Source organism: Malania oleifera, chromosome 1, assembly GCF_029873635.1.
Source record: "Malania oleifera isolate guangnan ecotype guangnan chromosome 1, ASM2987363v1, whole genome shotgun sequence".
NCBI lineage: Eukaryota > Viridiplantae > Streptophyta > Magnoliopsida > Santalales > Ximeniaceae > Malania > Malania oleifera.
The window spans coordinates 66,046,873-66,067,196 of NC_080417.1; the positions used below are offsets into that span (position 1 = coordinate 66,046,873).

At 45.5% G+C, this 20,324-nt stretch overlaps 2 non-coding genes and 2 pseudogenes across 2 annotated transcripts; 3 read left to right on the plus strand and 1 right to left on the minus strand.

The window, feature by feature from the left end:
* Window positions 1-738: 738 nt before the first annotated feature.
* LOC131147468 (5.8S ribosomal RNA) lies at window positions 739-894 on the plus strand. Its single transcript, XR_009134844.1, has one exon. It is a non-coding gene; the product is annotated as a 5.8S ribosomal RNA (ribosomal RNA).
* An 8,601-nt stretch (window positions 895-9,495) lies between these two features.
* On the minus strand, window positions 9,496-10,405 carry LOC131151740 (uncharacterized; annotated as a pseudogene).
* A 600-nt stretch (window positions 10,406-11,005) lies between these two features.
* On the plus strand, window positions 11,006-11,161 carry LOC131147271 (5.8S ribosomal RNA). Its single transcript, XR_009134664.1, has one exon. It is a non-coding gene; the product is annotated as a 5.8S ribosomal RNA (ribosomal RNA).
* Window positions 11,162-11,743: 582 nt separating this feature from the next.
* LOC131151731 (uncharacterized) lies at window positions 11,744-13,011 on the plus strand (annotated as a pseudogene).
* Window positions 13,012-20,324: the final 7,313 nt, after the last annotated feature.

Consider the following 20,324-nt stretch of genomic DNA (forward strand, 5'->3'; position numbering starts at 1 on the left):
CAGCTTGCTAACTAGCTATGTGGAGGTGACCCTTCACGGCCAGCTTCTTAGAGGGACTATGGCCAATTAGGCCATGGAAGTTTGAGGCAATAATAGGTTTGTGATGCCCTTAGATGTTCTGGGCTGCACGCGTGCTACACTGATGTATTCAACGAGTATATAGCCTTGGCTGACAAGCCCGAGTAATCTTTGAAATTTCATCGTGATGGGGATAGATCATTGCAATTGTTGGTATTCAATGAGGAATTCCTAGTAAGCGCGAGTCATCAGCTCGCGTTGACTACGTCCCTGCCCTTTGTACAAACAGCCCATCGCTCCTACCAAATGATTGGTCCGGTGAAGTGTTCGGATTGCTGCGACATGGGCGGTTTGCTGCCGACGATGTCGTAAGAAGTCCACTGAACCTTATCATTCAGAGGAAAGAGAAGTCGTAACAAGTTTTCCATAGGTGAACCTATGGAAGGATCATTGTCAAAACTTGCCAAAGAATGACCCGCGAACATGTTATTTACATAGTGGTGATTGCTTCATGCTCACCTCACCCTTGTCGATTTGAACATTGCAACACAGGTGTTCCCTATTTTTTATTGAATGGGAAATCATGTTTGTTTGCATGCTCATTTCGATGAGTTTCACAATAACCTGGGTGTGGCATGCGCTAAGGAATTGAAATGAAAGAACATTCTCTTGTTGCCTTATCTACGGTGCAATGGGATGTGTTTATTTTTGAACCATAATGACTCTCGGCAATGGATATCTCAGCTCTTGCAACGATGAAGAACGGAGCAAAATGCGATACTTGGTGTGAATTACAGAATCCCGTGAATCATCGAGTCTTTGAACGCAAGTTGCACCCGAAGCCATTAGGCTGAGGGTACGTCTGCCTGGATGTCACATGATCTGTAACCCTAAACCCTCTCCCAAAAAACATTATTGGGGGTGGGATACTATATGGGTGGATGTTGGCCTCCCGTGCACTTAGATATGGGCGGTTGGTTGAAAATACGAGGTCTTAGACGACACACAAAATGGCGATTAGTTGTTGTTAGACCCTTTCATTGTGTCATGCTCCATCGTTTGAGTTGCGTTGATGTAAGGATCTCAGTCAACCCTTTAGTATTTTTCTATAAGAGACAATACTCTATCGCGATCCCAGGTCAGGCGAGGCTACCCGCTGAGTTTAAGCATATCAATGAGCAAAAGAAAAGAAACTTAGAGGGATTCCCTTAGTAACGGCAAGCAAACTGGGAAGAGCCCAGCTTGAGAATTCGACAACAATGTTGTTCGAATTATAGTCTGTAGAAGCATCCTCAGCGACGGACCGGGCCCAAGTCCCCTGGAAGGGGGCACTGGAGAGGGTGAGAGCCCCGTCGTGCTCAGACCCTGTTACATTATGAGGCATTGTCGGCGAGTCGGGTTGTTTGGGAATGCAGCCCTAATTGGGCCATAAATTTTGTCCAAGGCTAAATATTGGCGAGAGACCAATAGCAAACAAGTACCACGAGGGAAATATGAAAAGGACTTTGAAAAGAGAGTCAAAGAGTGCTTGAAATTGTTGGGAGGGAAGTGGATGAGGGCCGGCGATGCATCTCAGTTGGATGTGGAACGGTGATAAGCCGGTCCACTGATCGACTCGGGATATGGACCGATGCGGATTGTGGAAGCATCCTAAGCCCATGCTGTTGATATGCTTGTGGAGAAGCCTGAGCGGGGCGAAGCCAGAGGAAACTCTGGTGGAGGCCTGCAGCAATACTGACGTGCAAATCTTTTATCTAACTTGGGTATAGGGGCGAAAGACTAATCGAACCCTAGTAGCTGGTTCCGTCCGATGTTTCCCTCAGGATAGCTGGAGCTTTGTCGAGTTCTATCAGGTAAAGCCAATGATTAGAGGCGTTGGAGGCGCAACGCCCTCAACCTATTCTCAAACTTTAATTAGGTAGGACAACATGGCTGCTTTGTTGAGCCATGTTATGGAATCAGTAGCTCTAAGTGGGCCATTTTTGGTAGGTAGAACTGGCGATGTAGGATGAACCAGAAGTCGGGTTGTGGTGCCTAACTGCTCGCTAACCTAGAACCCACAAAGGGTGTTGGTCGATTAAGACAGCAGGACGGTGGTCATGGAAGTCGAAATCCGCTAAGGAGTGTGTAACAACTCACCTGCCGAATCAACTAGTCCCAAAAATGGGTGGCGCTAAAGCGCATGACCTATACTTGGCCATTGAGGCAATTTCCAGGTCTTGATGACTAGGAGGGCGCGGCGATTGCTGCAAAACCTTAGGCATGAGCCTGGGTGGAGCTGTCGTCGGTGCCGATCTTGGTGGTAGTAGCAAATATTCAAATGAGAACTTTGAAAGACGAAGAGGGGAAATGTTCCATGTGAAAGGCACTTGCACATGGTTAAGTCGATCCTAAGAAGCAGGGAAAGCCCATTTGATAGCACCGAGTGCGCGGACATCGAAAGGGAATCGGGTTAAAATTCCTGAATCGGGATGTGGTGGTTGACAGTAATGTTAGGAAGTCCGGAGACTTCGTCATGGGCCTCGGGAAGAGTTATCTTTTCTATTTAATCGCCTGCCCACCCTGGAAATGGCTCAGCTGGAGGTAGGGTCCAGCCGCTGGAATAGCACCGCACATCGCGTGGTGACCGGTGCGCCCTTGGCAGCCCTGGAAAATCAGGAGGACCGAGTGCCGTCCACACCCAGTCGTATTCATAACTGCATCAGGTCTCCAAGGTGAACAACCTCTGGTTAATGGAATAATGTAGGCAAGGGAAGTCGGCAAAATGGATCTGTAACCTCGGGAAAATGATTGGCTCTAAGGGCTAGGCACTGGGGTCCCTTGGTCATTGCGCTTGGTTGAAAAGCCAATGGCGCGAAGTTACCGTGCGTTGGATTATGACTGAACGCCCCTAAGTTAGAATCCAGGCTAAAAGCGATGCATGTGCCCATTGCTCGTTTGCCGACCCTTAGTAGGGGCCTCATAGCCCCCAAAGGCACGTGTCGAAGGTCAAGACCTCGCGGCAGATGAGTCGTGTAGGCTTCCTTAAAGTAAAATTTCTATCGAGCAGTGTGTAGAATCCTTTGCAGATGACCTAAATATGCGACGGGGTATTGTAAGTGGCTGAGTGGCCTTGCTGCCACGATCCACTGAGATTCAGCCCTATGTCGCTTCGATTCGTCCCTCCCCAATTCAAGCAAAATGGCTAGAGGTTTGAAACTTAAATGAGAGCACATAAAGCTTAAGTGTACCAAGTACAAAAGAATGGTATCGAGAGTACATGTGTGGCGATACGCTGTCTGCTATGTGTAGCATTGACATTCCTACATAGCCATGTGGGGATATGCGTTGACATGCTGTGTGCAGTGTTGACATTCAGATTGTCATCGTTGGACATAGTGCACGGTGACACTAAACCATGTGTGGCCTTCCGAATTAATGAGATTCGAATTTGTCATCTTTGGGCCATGTGGTGACATGCGTTGGCATGCACCGACATTCAGATTGGTCATCGTTGGGCATAGTGCACGGTGACACTAAACCACGCGTAGCCTTACGCATTGTTGAGATCCATATTTGTCATCGTTGGGTCATGCGTTGCCAAGCTATGTGCAGTGTCGACATTCGTATTGCCATCGTTGGGTTATGCGTTGACATGTCAGCATTGACATACGGTAACATAACCAAGGCGCCTATTGGATAAAACACTAATTTTGTAAAACGGAGGCTGGATTCTCACGATTAATGCATAACATAAAGACATGGTCACCGTATGGCCTAGTGCATACATACTACATACCGCTGCCTATTTTCCATGCACATGCTAGCGATTGACATTTAACTATGGCCTAGTTTGTGTGGCTACTACATGGCATGTCCTAGTGCATGACCAAGTGTGTGTGTGGCTACTACACGTCATGGCATGACATGGCATAGCATGTTTAGTGCATGTCTTAGTGCGTGTGGCTAGTACTTTGACATGACACGACATAACATGACACGACATGGCATGCTTAGTGCACGGTCTAGTACTTGACATGAAACAGCATGACATGACACGGCATGGCATGACACGGCATGCCATGACAAGGCATGGCATGACACGGCATGGCAGGACACGGCATGACATGGTTAGTGCATGACAATGTTAAGGCATGGCCTAGTGTCTGTGGCTAGTACTTGACTTGACATGGCATGACATGACACGACATGACATGGTTAGTGCATGGCCTAGTGTGTGTGGTTAGTACTTGACATGACATGACATGACATGGATAGTGCATAACATGGTTAGTGCATGGCCTAGTGTGCTGGTACATGAGATGACATGGCATGACATGGTTAGTGCATGGCCTATTGTGTGTGGAGTACTTGACAAGACACAACCTGAAATTACACGACCTGACATGACATGGCATGACATGGTTAGTGCATGGCCTAGTGTGCTGGTACATGACATGACATGACATAACATGACACGGCATGGCATGACACGACATGGTATGACACGACACGGCATGACATGACCTTAGATGGCATAACATGACATGGCATGGCATGACACGACATCATGACACGACATGACATGACACGACATGGTCAATGCATGACATTATTAGTGCATGGCCTGGTGTGCTGGTACATGACATGACACGGCATGACATGGTTAGTGTATGACCTAGTGTGTGTGGCTAGTACTTGACATGACACGGCATGACATGACCTAACATGACATGACATGACATGGTTAGTGCATGGCCTAGTGTGCTGGTACATGACATGACACGACATGACATGGTTAGTGTATGGCCTAGTGTGTGTGGCTAGTACTTGACATGACACGATATGACATGACATGACATGATATGACACAACATGACACGACATGACATGACATGGTTAGTGCATGGCCTAGTGTGCTGGTACATGACATGACACGACATAACATGGTCAGTGCACGACCTAGTGTGTGTGGCTAGTACTATACACAAGATGGCATGGCATGAGACGCCATGACATGAGATGACATGACATGACATGGCATGTCATGACACGACATGACGTGACATGGAATCACATGACACGGCATGACCTGACACCGCATGGCATGACACGACTTGGCATGACACAGCATGACATGACACCACATGGCATGACACGACATGGCATGGTTAGTGCATGACCTAGTGTGTGTGGCTAGTACTTGACATAAGACAGCATGACATGACATGACACGACATGGCATGACATGACAAGACATAGCATCACACGGCATGGCATGACACGATATGACATGACATAACATGACATGGTTAGTGCATCACATGGTTAGTGTGTAGCCTAGTGTGCTGGTACATGACACAGCACAAGCTAGTGCATGACATAGTACGTGTGGATACCACATGACATAAACGAGGGTATGCCCTCCTCCCATAAACATCATTAGTGGGGACATGCTAAGGCCTTCTTGTACCAAACACGGTTCACCCTCGTTCCGTTCGGGTGCATGTCGGCATAATCGGTGGGCGAGGCCATTGGGTAGCATCATGGGGATAAGAAATCCCCTTTTAAGGAAGCCATGATGCACCCTCCTTGAATGCCCATCCACAAAAAAACTAAACCAACCCGCACGCCGTGCACTGCTGTCTTCCACGGCGTGTTTCTAGCCTTCCCAGAGCGTAAAACCCAAAATCCAAGAACCCACAACCTCCAAATGGAACTCTCAACCTCCCAACAAATTTACATAATTTTCCGAATTCATTTGCTATTTTCCCTAAATTTTCTATATTTTTAATTCAAAAATTAATAATAACTACACAGGAGCCCGAAAAATTTAGAAATTTTTTTTCGAGGTAGCCTTTGCTATGCCCTTTCCATAATAGGAAACATCTCCCAATAATTGTGCTCTCCCTTCATCAAACCAAACCAAACCAAAGTGCCTCAAAATGTTACCCTATACCTCTCCAAAAATTTTCATAATTTTCTAAATTTATTTGCTATTTTTCTTGAATTTTACCTATTTTTAATTCAAAAATTAATAATAATTACACCGAAACCTGGAAAATTCCAAAAAAAAATTTGGAGGTAGCCTTTATTATGCCCTTCCTACAATGGAAAACATCTCTCAAAAATATTAACAATTTCTTAAAAAAACCACAGTATGACTCCTCAAACAAGTTGATGTTTGCTTGTGCCAGACCCAAAATGGCATATAAAGCTCTTTAGGGGGGGGGGGGGTGGTGCTAAAGCACCTGTCAATGGTGGGCTGGCTGGATGGCCCTCCATGGACATGCTCTGGGCATCGTTGACACTCATGTTGTCATTGTTGGTTCATGCGGTTAACCAAATGATAATCTTTGACAACCATTCGTGGCCATGCGCAGATGTGTAGCGGGAATTGTTAACATTCGGATTTTTCATCGTTGGGCCATGCTATTAACCAAATGCTTATCTTTGACAACCATCCGTGGCCATGCGTGGGTGTGTAGTGGGAATTGTTGACATTCGGATTTGTCATCGTTGGGCCATGCGGTTAAACAAATGCTTATCGTTGACAACCATCCGTGGTCGTGCACGGATGTGTACTGGGAATTGTTGACATTCGGATTTGTCATCGTTGGGCCATGCAATTAACCAAATGCTTATCGTTAACAACCACCCGTGGCCATACGCGGATGTGTGGTGGAAATTGTAGACATTCGAATTTGTCATCGTTGGGGCATGCGGTTAACCAAATGCTTATCGTTGACAACCATTCGTAGCCATGCGCGGATGTGTAGTGGGAATTGTTGACATTCAAATTTGTCATCGTTGGGCCATGCGGTTAACCAAATGCTTATTGTTGACAACCATCTGTGGCCGTGCACGGATGTGTAGTGGAAATTGTTGACATTCAGATTTGTCATTGTTGGGCCATGCGGTTAACCAAATGCTTATTGTTGACAACCATCCGTGGCCATGCGCAGATGTGTAGTTGAAATTGTTGATATTCAAATTTGTCATCGTTGGGCCATGCAGTTAGTCAAATGCTTATCGTTGACAACCATTCGTGGCCATGCACAGATGTGTAGTGGGAATTGTTGACATTCAGATTTGTCATCGTTGGGCCATGCGGTTAACCAAATGCTTATCGTTGACAACCATCCGTGGCCATGCACAGATGTGTAATGGGAATTGTTGACATTCGAATTTGTCATCGTTGGGCCATGCGGTTAACCAAATGCTTATCGTTGACAACCATCCGTGGCCATGCGCGGATGTGTGGTGGAAATTGTTGACATTTGAATTTATCATTGTTGGGCCATGCGGTTAACCAAATGCTTATCATTGACAACCAATCATGGCTATGTGTGGATGTGTGGTGGGAATTGTTGACATTCAGATTTGTCATCGTTGGGCCATGCGGTTAACTAAATGCTTATTTTTGACAACCATCCGTGGGCATGCACGGATGTGTAGTGGGAATTATTGACAATCGGATTTGTCATCGTTGGGCCATGCAGTTAACCAAATGCTTATCATTGACAACCATCTGTGGCCATGCGCAGATGTGTAGTGGAAATTGTTGACATTCAAATTTGTTATTGTTGGGCCATGTAGTTAATGAAATGCTTATCATTGACAACCATTCGTGGCCATGCGCGGATGTGTAGTGGGAATTGTTGACATTCAGATTTGTCATCGTTGGGCCATACCGTTAACCAAATGCTTATCATTGACAACCATTCGAGGCTATGCATGGATGTGTAGTGAAAATAGTTAACATTCGAATTTGTCATCGTTGGGCCATGCGGTTAACCAAATTCTTATCATTGACAACCATCCGTGACCATGCACGGATGTGTAGTGGAAATTGTTGACATTCGAATTTGTCATCGTTGGGCCATGCGGTTAACCAAATGCTTTTTGTTGACAACCATTCGTGGCCATGCATGAATGTGTAGTTGGAATTGTTGACATTCGAATTTTTCCTCGTTGGGCCATGCGGTTAACCAAATGCTTATCATTGACAACCATCCGTGGGCATGTGCGGATGTGTAGTGGAAATTGTTGACGTTCGAATTTGTCATCATTGGGTTATGCAGTTAACCAAATGCTTATCGTTGATACAACCATTTATGGCCATGTGCAGATGTGTAGTTGGTGTTGTTGACATTCAGATTTGTGATCATTTGGCCATGTGGTTTACCAAATGCTTATCGTTGACAAAACCATTCGTGGCCATGCGCGGATGTGTAGTTGGCATTGTTGACATTTGGATTCATCATTGTTGGGCCATGTGGTTAACCAAATCCCTATCGTTGACACAACTATTAGTGGCCATGCGCGGATGTGTAGTGGTTTATACAATTAAGTTATTTTATTGGTTTTATGATCACCATTGATGCCTATGTTGTTGACATTGGATGTTGATTGCTATCATTTAAAGCTAATATAATATCTTATTTGTGTTTACTTGCATTCCCTATACTCTTTCATTCTTGAAGCATGTTCTCTAAGGAATTGTTGGTTATGTTGCTGTCGTGCCTAGCGGGGCTTCTACAATCCTCTACTTAATGTGTGTATATTTGCGCAGGGCTTTTTGCCTAGTGAATTACATTGCATTTTTTTGGGTTTGCGGTCAAGTGTACACGATGGTGTGTGAGTGGCCACTGGTTTGTGTGGGTTTTCTGGCTCTTTGCTTGTGCTGAGAACTGTACTCATGCATTCCTTTTCATTGTTGCTTCAAGTGAATTGCTTCCTTGGGCAAAATAATGATTCCTGTGTTGCCTACCTAAGTTGAAGGAATTATGGATTGATGTCTCTATTTTTGCCATACGCCTCTTTTCGGGGTGTACGGTGAACCTAGAAGCAACCCCTACAATCCATGCATATGCTTCACTTGTGTGCCTTATGCTCATGGTTTGTTCGAGTTCAATTGCTCGTGCTCTCGGATACAAGACCTTGTGCGGGGACGGAGTTTACACTCCAATGTGCCCTTAACCAAGTGTTTATCACTTGATGCAATACACGACGATGACACTTGCTTTGATTGCCTTTTAGGCTCATACGGTGTTGGTGTCGATAAGGAATGCTACCTAGTTGATCCTGCCAGTAGTCATATGCTTGTCTCAAAGATTAAGCCATGCATGTGTAAGTATGAACTAATTCATACTGCGAAACTTCGAATGACTCATTAAATCAGTTATAGTTTGTTTGATGGCATTTGCTACTCGGATAACCATAGTAATTCTAGAGCTAATACGTGCAACAAACCTCGACTTCTGGAAGGGATGCATTTATTAGATAAAAGGTCGTCGCGGGCTTTGCCCGTTGCTCTGATGATTCATGATAACTCGATGGATCGCGCGGCCTTGGTGCCGGCGATGTATCATTCAAATATCTGCCCTTTCAACTTTCGATGGTAGGATAGTGGCCTAGCATGGTGGTGACGAGTAACCGAGAACTAGGGTTCGATTCGGTGAGGGAGCCTAAGAAATAGCTACCACATCCAAGGAAGGAAGTAGGTGCGCAAATCACCCAATCCTGACAAGGGGATGTAGTGACAATAAATAACAATACCGAGCTCTATGAGTCGGGTAATTGGAATGAGTAAAATCTAAATCCCTCAGCGAGGATCCATTGGAGAGCAAGTCTTGTGCCAGCAGCCGTGGTAATTCCAGCTCCAATAGCGTATATTTAAGTTGTTGCAGTTAAAAAGCTCATAGTTGAACCTTGGGTTGGGTTGACCTGTCCACCTTTTGGTGTGCACCGGTCATCCCGTCCCTTCTATTGGCAATGTGCTCCTGGACTTAATTGGCCGGGTTGTGCCTCCAATGCTGTTACTTTGAAGAAATTAGAGTGCTTAAAGCAAGCCTACGCTCTGGATACATTAGTATGGGATAACATCATAGGATTTCAGTCCTATTCTGTTGGCCTTCGGGATCAGAGTAATGATTAACAGGGACAGTCAGGGGCATTCGTATTTCATAGTCAGAGGTGAAATTCTTGGATTTAAGAAAGACGAACGACTGCGAAAGCATTTTTCAAGGATGTTTTCATTAATCAAGAATGAAAGTTAGGGGCTCGAAGACGATCAGATACTGTCGTAGTCTCAACCATAAACGATGCCGACCAGGGATCAGTGGATGTTGCTTATAGGACTCCGTTGGCATCTTATGAGAAATCAAAGTTTTTGGGTTCCCGGGGGAGTATGGTCGCAAGGCTAAAACATAAAAGAATTGACGGAATGGCACCCCTAGTAGTGGAGCCTGCGACTTAATTTGACTCAACATGGGGAAACTTACCAGGTCCATACATAGTAAGGATTGACAGACTGAGAGCTCTTTCTTGATTCTATGGGTGGTGGTACATGGTCATTCTTAGTTGGTGGAACAATTTGTCCAGTTAATTCCATTAACAAACGAGACCTCAGGGCCGCACGCGCGCTACACTGATGTATTCAACGAGTCTATAGCCTTGGCTGACAGGCCCGAGAAATCTTTAAAATTTCATCGTGATGGGGATAGATCATTGCAATTGTTGGTCATCAACGAGGAATTCCTAGTAAGCATGAGTCATCAGCTTGCGTTAATTACGTCCCTGCTCTTTGTACACACCGCCCATCGCTCCTACCGATTGAATCGTCCGGTGAAGTGTTCGGATTGCAGCGACGTCGCAAGAAGTCCACTGAACCTTATAATTTAGAGGAAGGAGAAGTCGTAACAAGGTTTCCGTAGGTGAACTTGCGGAAGGATCATTGTCAAAACTTGCCTAAGAATGACCCATGAACATGTTATTTACATAGTGGTGATTGCTTCATGCTCACCTCACCCTTGTTGATTTGAACATTGCAACGCAGGTGTTCCGCATTTTTTATTGAATGGGAAATCATGTTTGTTTGCATACTCATTTCAATGAGTTTCACAATAACCCGGGTGCGGCATGCGCCAAGGAATTGAAATGTAAGAACATTCTCTTGTTGCCTCGTCTACGGTGCAATGGGATGTGTTTATTTTTGAACCATAATGACTCTCGGCAACAGATATCTCAGCTCTTGCATCGATGAAGAACACAGAAAAATGCGATGCTTGGTGTGAATTGCAAAATCCCATGAATCATTGGGTCTTTGAACGCAACTTGCACCCGAAGACATTAGGGTAAGGGTACGTCTGCCTGGGTGTCACATGATCTGTCACCCTAAACCCTCTCCCACAAAACATTGTTAGGGGTGGGATACTATGTGGGTGGATGTTGGCCTCCCGTGCACTTAGTTGTGGGCGGTTGGTTGAAAATATGAGGTCTTAGACGACACACAAAATGGCGATTGGTGGTTGTTAGACCCTTTCATTGTGTCATGCTCCATCGTTTGAGTTGCGTTGATGTAAGGACCTCAGTCGACCCTTTAGTATTTTTCTATAAGAGACAATACTCTATTGTGACCCCACGTCAGGCGGGGCTACCCGCTGAGTTTAAGCATATCAATAAGCGGAGGAAAAGAAACTTACAAGGATTCCCTTAGTAACTGCGAGCAAACTGGGAAGAGCCCAGCTTGGGAATCCGACAACAATGTTGTTTGAATTGTAGTCTGTAGAAGCGTCCTCAGCAATGGACCGGGCTCAAGTCCCCCGAAAGGGGGCGCCAGAGAGGGTGAGAGCCCCGTCGTGCTTGGGCCCTGTTGCATTACGAGGCGCTGTCGGCGAGTCGAGTTGTTTGCAATGCAGCCCTAATTTGGTGGTAAATTCCATCCAAGGTGAACAACCTCTGGTCAATGGAACAATGTAGGCAAGGGAATTCAGTAAAATGGATCCGTAACCTTGGGAAAAGGATTGGCTCTGAGGGCTGGGCACGAGGGTCCCAGTCTCGAAACCTTCAGCTGTCGATGATTGCTCGAGCTACTCTCGTAGCGAGAGCGGGTCGTTGCGTGTTGCTCGAGGGACGGATTGGGAACGGCTCCTTCGGGGGCCTTCCTCGGGCGTCGAACGGTCAACTCAGAACTGGTATGGAAAAGGCGAATGCGATTGTTTAATTAAAACAAAGCATTGCGATGGTCTCTTCGGATGCTCACGCAACGTGATTTCTGTCCAGTGCTCTAAATGTCAAAGTGAAGAAATTCAACCAAGCGCGGGTAAATGGCGGGAGTAACTATGACTCTCTTAAGGTAGCCAAATTCCTCGTCATTTAATTAGTGACGCTCATGAATGGATTAACGAGATTCCCACTGTCCCTGTCTACTATCCAGCAAAACCACATCAAAGGGAACAGGCTTGGCAGAATCAGCGGGGAAAGAAGACCTTGTTGAGCTTGACTCTAGTCCGACTTTGTGAAATGACTTGAGAGGTGTAGGATAACTGGGAGCTGAAAATGGCATAAGTGAAATACCACTACTTTTAACGTTATTTTACTTATTCCGTGAATCGGAGGTGGGATTATCGCCCCTTTTTTTGGACCCAAGGCCTGTTTCGATGGGCCGATCCGGGCGGAAGACATTGTCAGGTGGGGAGTTTTGCTGGGGTGGCACTTCTGTTAAAAGATAGCACATGTGTCCTATGATGAGCTCAACGAGAACAGAAATCTCGTGTGGAACGAAAGGGTAAAAGCTCATTTGATTTTGATTTTCAGTACGAATAAGAACCGTGAAAGCGTGGCCTATCGATCCTTTAGACCTTCGGAATTTGAAGCTAGAGGTGTCAGAAAAGTTACCACAGGGATAACTGGCTTGTGGCAGTGAAGCGTTCATAACGACGTTGCTTTTTGATCCTTCGATGTCGGCTCTTCCTATCATTGTGAAGCAGAATTCACCAAGTGTTGGATTGTTCACCCACCAATAGGGAACGTGAGCTGGGTTTAGACCGTCATGAGATGGGTTAGTTTTACCCTACTGATGACAGTGTTGCAATAGTAATTCAACCTAGTACGAGAGGAACCGTTGATTCGCACAATTGGTCATTGCGCTTGGTTGAAAAGCCAGTGGCGCGAAGCTACCGTGCGTTGGATTATGACTGAACGCCTCTAAGTCAGAATCCAGGCTAGAAGCGATGCATGTGCCCATTGCTCGTTTGCCGACCCTTAGTAGTGGCCTTGCTGCCACTATCCACTGAGATTCAGCCCTATGTCGCTTCGATTCGTCCCTCCCCAATTCAAGCAAAATGGCCAGAGGTTTGAAACTTAAATGAGAGCACATAACGCTCAAGTGTACCAAGTACAAAAGAATGGTATCGAAAGTACATGTGTGGCGATGCGCTGCCTACTGTGTGTAGCGTTGACATTCCTACATGGTCATGCGGTGATATGCGTTGACATGCTGTGTGCAGTGTTGACATTCGGATTGTCATTGTTGGGCATAGTGCACGGTGACACTAAACCACGCGTGGCCTTCCGAATTATTGAGATTCGAATTTGTCATCTTTGGGCCATGCGTTGGCATGCATAGACATTCGGATTGGTCATCGTTGGGCATAGTGCAGGGTGACACTATACCACGCGTGGCCTTACGCATTGTTGAGATCCATATTTGTCATCGTTGGGTCATGCGTTGACAAGCTGTGTGCAGTGTCGACATTCGGATTGCCATCGTTGGGCTATGCGTTGACATGTCAGCGTTGACGTACGGTAAATAACCAAGGTGCCTATTGGATAAAACACTAATTTTGTAAAACGGAGGCTGGATTCTCATGATTAATGCATGACATAAAGACATGGTCACCGTATGGCCTAGTGCATACATACTACATACCGCTGCCTACTTTCCATGCACACGCTAGTGATCGACATTTAACTATAGCCTAGTTTGTGTGGCTACTACATGGCATGCCCTAGTGCATGGCCAAGTGTGTGTGTGTGTGGCCACTACACATCAAGACATGACATGGCATGACATGTTTAGTGCATGGCCTAGTGCGTGTGGCTAGTACTTTGACACGACACGACATGGCATGCTTAGTGCACGGTTTAGTACTTGACATGACATAGCATGACATGGCACAACATGACATGACACAGCATGGCATGACACGGCATGGCATGACACGACATGACATGACACGGCATGACATGACAAGGCATGGCATGACACGGCATGACATGACAAGGCATGGCATGACACGGCATGACATGACAAGGCATGGCATGACAGGGCATGGCTGGACACGGCATGACATGACACGGCATGACATGGTTAGTGCATGACATGGTTAAGGCATGGCCTAGTGTGTGGCTAGTACTTGACATGACACGGTGTCACGGTTTGACTATTTTCACACCGTTGTGAAGGGCCGTGCGGCGCTAGCTAAAGCACTCTTACTTAACTAGCCAGCTTATCGTTTACCAACATTCTTCCATGAAGCACTTTCATTAACATTCATTCAGATAGCAGCGGAAACAAGAAACAATTCATGAAAGTCGTGGCAAACAAGCAATAAACATTGAAGCAAACGTAATTCATTAACAAATCCTCCGTTGACATGTTGTACTTAGCGAGGGAGGCAAGTAGGCTAAGCACGTTGACAATTGCTAGTGAGTTTTACAATGATTGATGAACACTAACCCTCTCCTAAAGACGTTTTTATGTAATTATCATCCTGGCACTAGGAAACATCAAAGTGACCGAGGAGTCATACTGCCTTATTTGGCTTATAAAGACTCTACTAGTGGAAAATAACCCTACACTAGTATTTACATGATTGGAACCCATCCTAAGCACACGAGATAAGCGGTCACAGGCAAGCATAATGCCCTGAACAAGCTTAGCTCGTGACATTCTCCCCCACTTATGCGGTCGACGTCCTCCTAGACTTTTGGTGATAGGTACACTTCAACTTTGTCCACGAATGGCTTCAAATCTTCCGCAGAAACCCAGCTGATTTCTTTGTCATCAAGGCACATCCACTTCATTAGGAACTTCTTCCGCTTCTTCCTTGAGGATATGAACTTTCTATCTACAAGGATCTCTTCAACTTCATGTCTGTCAAGTTGCACTGTATGCAACTCTGCGCTATTTGACTGACTTCTGCTCAGGTCGATGGTGTTGGCGTTGAATGGCTTGAGGCAACTGACATGAAACTGGGGTCTTCTCCCCTTATCTGCCCACTTCTTCATCTGCTCAGAACCTTTCTCCAGATAGGCTTGGGCAAACTCTGCATTCTGTCTCCCTTCACTAGTGAAGATGTACTCCCTGGGACTCTTTCATCTGTATAAGTTGCCCACTGTGTGAGGTAACAGCTGCAACTGGCCTGTAACAAGCTCAAAAGGGCTCTTGTTGGTTGTTGAGTGCCTCTGGGCATTGCCACAGAACGGAGCCACATCAAGTAGTTGTACGCCATTCTTCTGGTTGTTGTCTCTTCATCTGTCTGTCTGTCTGTCAGTGATAACATGAAGAGATGTCAAGATGTGACCTGAATATCCTGAAAAACTCTGTCAAGAAGTTGTTAGTGAACATTAAATCTTGGTCACAAATAATAACTTGAGGAAAACCCCAATTTCCCACAATAGTCACAAGGAACAATTGTGTCATCTTCTCTGCCAAACAGTACTTGCGGCCATGAAAGTACCATACTTCTTCTGCTCCCCCTTATCTTTTTGGCAAGTGAGACAAGTTTTGGTATAATCAACCACATCATCCCGTGTGTGCGGCCAATAATACCTCCCCAGTAGTCCTGTCATTGGAATCATTCTCCGCGAACACCCCTCAACGAACTTCCTGTAGTATTTAGTAAGACAAGAAAGGAACACAACTCCTTCACTACCGTGGGGATCTTCCGTTCTTGAATCATCCTTACCTTCTCCATACCCCTCTGGATACGACCTTGTTTAACCACTTGACCAAGGAATTTGTTGCTCTACCGAGCGAAAGAGAAATTCTCCTTCTTCAAATCCAGACTGTTTCCCTTCAGCACCTTCCATAGATGCTCTTCATGTTTCCTCTGAAACAACACCGATGCTCCCAACGGTGTTTTGGAAGAGCGAACACATCCTGCTTCCAATTCATCAAGTTGTTTCTCCAACTCCACCATCTCTCGAGGTGCAATCTGACATGGCCCTTTAGCAGGTGGTTTCACTCATGATAACAACTTGATCTCATGCTCCACAGTCCGTCGTGAAGGCAAATTGTGAGGTAGCTTATCTAGAAACACCTCCTTATACTCATCCAACTCCTCTTGGATGGTCATAGGCTCCAGCTCTTGGCCTACTTCTTTATCTACCACCACCGTGGCTAGACGTGTCTGCTCACCCTTACCTAATCCTTCATTGAGTTGTATAGCTGAAAGGGACTTCCCGTTGTCTCCTTTTGTTACAAGGACTTGCACCGTGCACGAGTGATCTCCCATCAAACACAGGGAACTAGCCGAAGGCATCAGCAATGCCCTCGTCCCCCTCAGGAACTCCATTCCTAGAATGACTGGAAAGTCATCCAATGGCACCGCTGTGAAATTCGCATGACCTTCCCACTGTCCAAGATTTATAGCCATTTGCTTGGCTATTCCCAGAGTAGGCTGGGCTACAGAGTTAACTGCTTTCATGCGTCCTGTATCCTTCTCTAAGGATAAGTTGAGTCTCCATGCTTCCAACTGCGAAAGAAAATTATGAGTAGCCCCCGTATCCACCATAGCGGGAGTACTCTTCCTATTTATCCTCAAGTCCACAAACATTAACCCTTTTGCTCGTGTAACTTTCAGTGTCTTTGCCTGCTTTTCCAATGTGTTCACCAACCACACTGAACCCACCCTCAGGGCATCATCCTCTTCCTCCTCACTTTCCACCCCTTTTCCCGAAGTAGAAGCTTGTAAGGCACTGAGTAAACTCTTGTGTTGACACTCACTCATTTTGTGAGATCCACCACACAAGTAGCATGAAATTTTATTCTTACCCTTCCCATTGGGTGTGTTGAACCCTCAAGACGACGAAGCTTCCTTTGAGGTTGATGATTTAGAGTCGGCTCTTCCACTCTTGGGTTTTCCATTCTTGAAAGACTTTCCACCGTTTCCCTCTCCGCCAAATCGTTTGGACGAAGCGGTATCATCACCAGCGTAGTTAGTCAAGCGTTCTGCAGCCGCTTGTGCAGTTGACAAGTCTTGAACCCTTTGCCTATGAAGTTCAGTTCTTGTCCATGGTTTCATCCCCTCAAGAAAATAAAATAACTTGTCCTTCTCCGACATATCCCGAATATCCAACATTAAAGCTAGAAAATTGTTTCACATATTCGCTGATCGACCCTGTATACTTGAAATCTCTCAGTTTTCTCCTTGCATTATACTCAACATTCTCAGGAAAGAATTGGGCCTTGAGCTCTCTCTTCAAGTCTACCCAACTATCAATTACACAGCTTCCATTTTCAATTTCTCTGTACTTGGTACTCCACCACAGTTTGGCATCACCAATCAAGTACATGGTCGCAATATCCACCGTTGCCTGTTCTGAGGCCATCCTCACAATGCGAAAGTACTGCTCCACATCAAACAAGAAGTTATCTAACTCCTTGGCATCTCAGGCACCCCCATACGTCCTGGTTTTTGGCACCTTGGTCTTGCTAACTCCCGGAGTGTTGGAGTTCCCCATAGCAAAAACCATCACATTCATCTTTGCATCCAGATCTGCTATCCGGGCCTGCAAAGCTTCCACTGTGTGGCGAAAGTCCTCTAACAAGTTGCCTAGCAAACCTGTTTGATGTTTTTGTGATCCCATCACCTCATCAATAAGTTCTCTCATTTGGGCCACCTCCGCGGCCATAGTGTTGGTTGTTGTCTCAACCTGTGCTTCCAGCACGGTGATCCTCTCAGCAGTGTTTGGTGCCATGGTCACTTACACAGGCTTCCCAAATCCAACAACGAAGGCAATCGAATTCACGTAGCAACTCAACCATGGGCTCTCACCAAGTGTCACCGACTTGGCTCTGATACCAAATGTCACTGTCCGACTATTTTCACACCGTTGTGAAGGGCCGTGCGGCTCTAGCTAAAGCACTCTTGCTTAACTAGCTAGCCTATCGTTTACCAACATTCATCCACGAAGCACTTTCATTAACAATCATTCAGATAGCAGTGGAAACAATAATCAATTCATGAAAGCCATGGCAAACAAGCAGTAAACATTGAAGCAAACGTAATTCATTAACAAATCCTCCGTTGACATGTTGTACTTAGTGAGGGAGGCAAGTAGGCTAAGCACGTTGACAATTGCTAGTGAGTTTTCCAATGATTGATGAACACTCACCCTCCCCTAAAGAGGTTTTTATGTAATTATCATCGTAGGACTAGGAAACATCAAAGTGACCGAGGAGTCATACTGCCTTATTTGGCTTACAAAGACTCTACTAGCGGAAAATAACCCTACACTAGTATTTACATTATGGAAACCCATCCTAAGCACACGAGATAAGCGGTCACAAGCCATCATAATGCCCTAAACAAGCTTAGCTCATGACACACGGCATGACATGGTTAGTGCATGGCCTAGTGTGTGTGGCTAGTACTTAACATGACACGACATGACATGGTTAAGGCATGACAAGGTTAGTGCATGCCCTAGTGTGCTGGTACATGACATGACACGGCATGACACGGTTAGTGCATAACCAAGTGTGTGTGGAGTACTTGACAAGACACTGCATGACATGGTTAGTGCATGGCCAAGTGTGCTGGTACATGACATGACACGACATAACATGACACAGCATGGCATGACACGACATGGTATGGTTAGTGCATGGCCTAGTGCGTGTGGCTAGTACTTGACATGAGACGGCATGACATGACATGACACGACACGAAATGACATGACATTAGATGGCATAACATGACATGGCATGGCGTGACACGACATGGTTAGTGCATGGCCTAGTGTGCTAGTACATGACATGACACGACATCACATGGTTAGTGTATAACCTAGTGTGTGTGGCTAGTACTTGACATGACACGGCATGACATGACATGACTGACATGACACGACATGACATGGTTAGTGCATGGCCTAGTGTGCTGGTACATGACATGACACCGCATGACATGGTTAGTGCATGGCCTAGTGTGTGTCGCTAGTATTTGACATGAAACGATATGACATGACATGACATGCTAGTGCATGGCCTTGTGTGCTGGTACATGACATGACACGACATAACATGGTTAGTGCATGACCTAGTGTGTGTGACTAGTACTTGACACGAGACGGCATAACATGACACGACAGGACATGACACGGCATGATATGACACCGCATGACATGACACGGCATGTCATGACACGGCATGACATGACACCGCAAGGCATGACACAAGATGGCATGACTCGGCATGACATGACACCGCACGGCATGACACGACATGGCATGGTTAGTGCATGACCTAGTATGTGTTGTTAGTACTTGACATGAGACGGCATGACATGACATGACATGACTTGACACAGCATGACAAGACATGACATGACGTGACATGATTAGTGCATGATATGGTTAGTGCGTGGCCTAGGGTGCTGGTACATGACACGGCACGAGCTAGTGCATGACATAGTATGTGTGGCTACCACATGACATAAACGAGGGTATGCCCTCCTCCTATAAACATCATTAGTGGGGACATGTTAAGGCCTTCTTATACCAAACACGGTTCACCCTCGTTCCGTTCGGGTGCATGTTAGCATAATCGGTGGGCAGGGTTATTGGGTAGCATCATGGGGATAAGAAAACCGCTTGGAAGGAAGCCATGATGCACCCTCCTTGAATGCCCATTCACAAAAAAATTGAACCAACCCGCGTGTCGTGCACCGCTGCCTTTCACGAAGTGTTTCTAGCCTTCCCAGAGTGGAAAACCCAAAATCCAAGAACCCACAGCCTCCAAATGGAACTCTCTAGCTCCCCACAAAGTTTCATAATTTTCAGAATTTATTTGCTATATTTCCTTGAATTTTCCATATTTTTAATTCAAATATTAATAATAACTACACCGGAGCCCAGAAAATTCAGAAATTTTTTTGGAGGTAGCCTTTGCTATGTCCTTCCCATAATAGGAAACAACTCCCAAAAATTGTGCTCTCCCTTCATAAAACCGAACCAAACCGCATAACATGCACACAAACCTCTCCAAAAATTTTCATAATTTTCTGAATTTATTTGCTATTTTTCTTGAATTTTTCAAATTTTTAATTCAAAAATAAATAATAATTACACCGGAATGCAGAAAATTCCAAAAAAAATTTTAGAGGTAGCCTTTATTATAACCTTCCTATAATGGAAAAAATTTCTTAAAAATATTAATAATTTCTTAAAAAAACCCCAGTATGACTCCTCGAACAGGTTGATGTTTCCTTGTGCCAGACCCAAAATGGCATATAAAGCTCTTTAAAAGGGGGGGG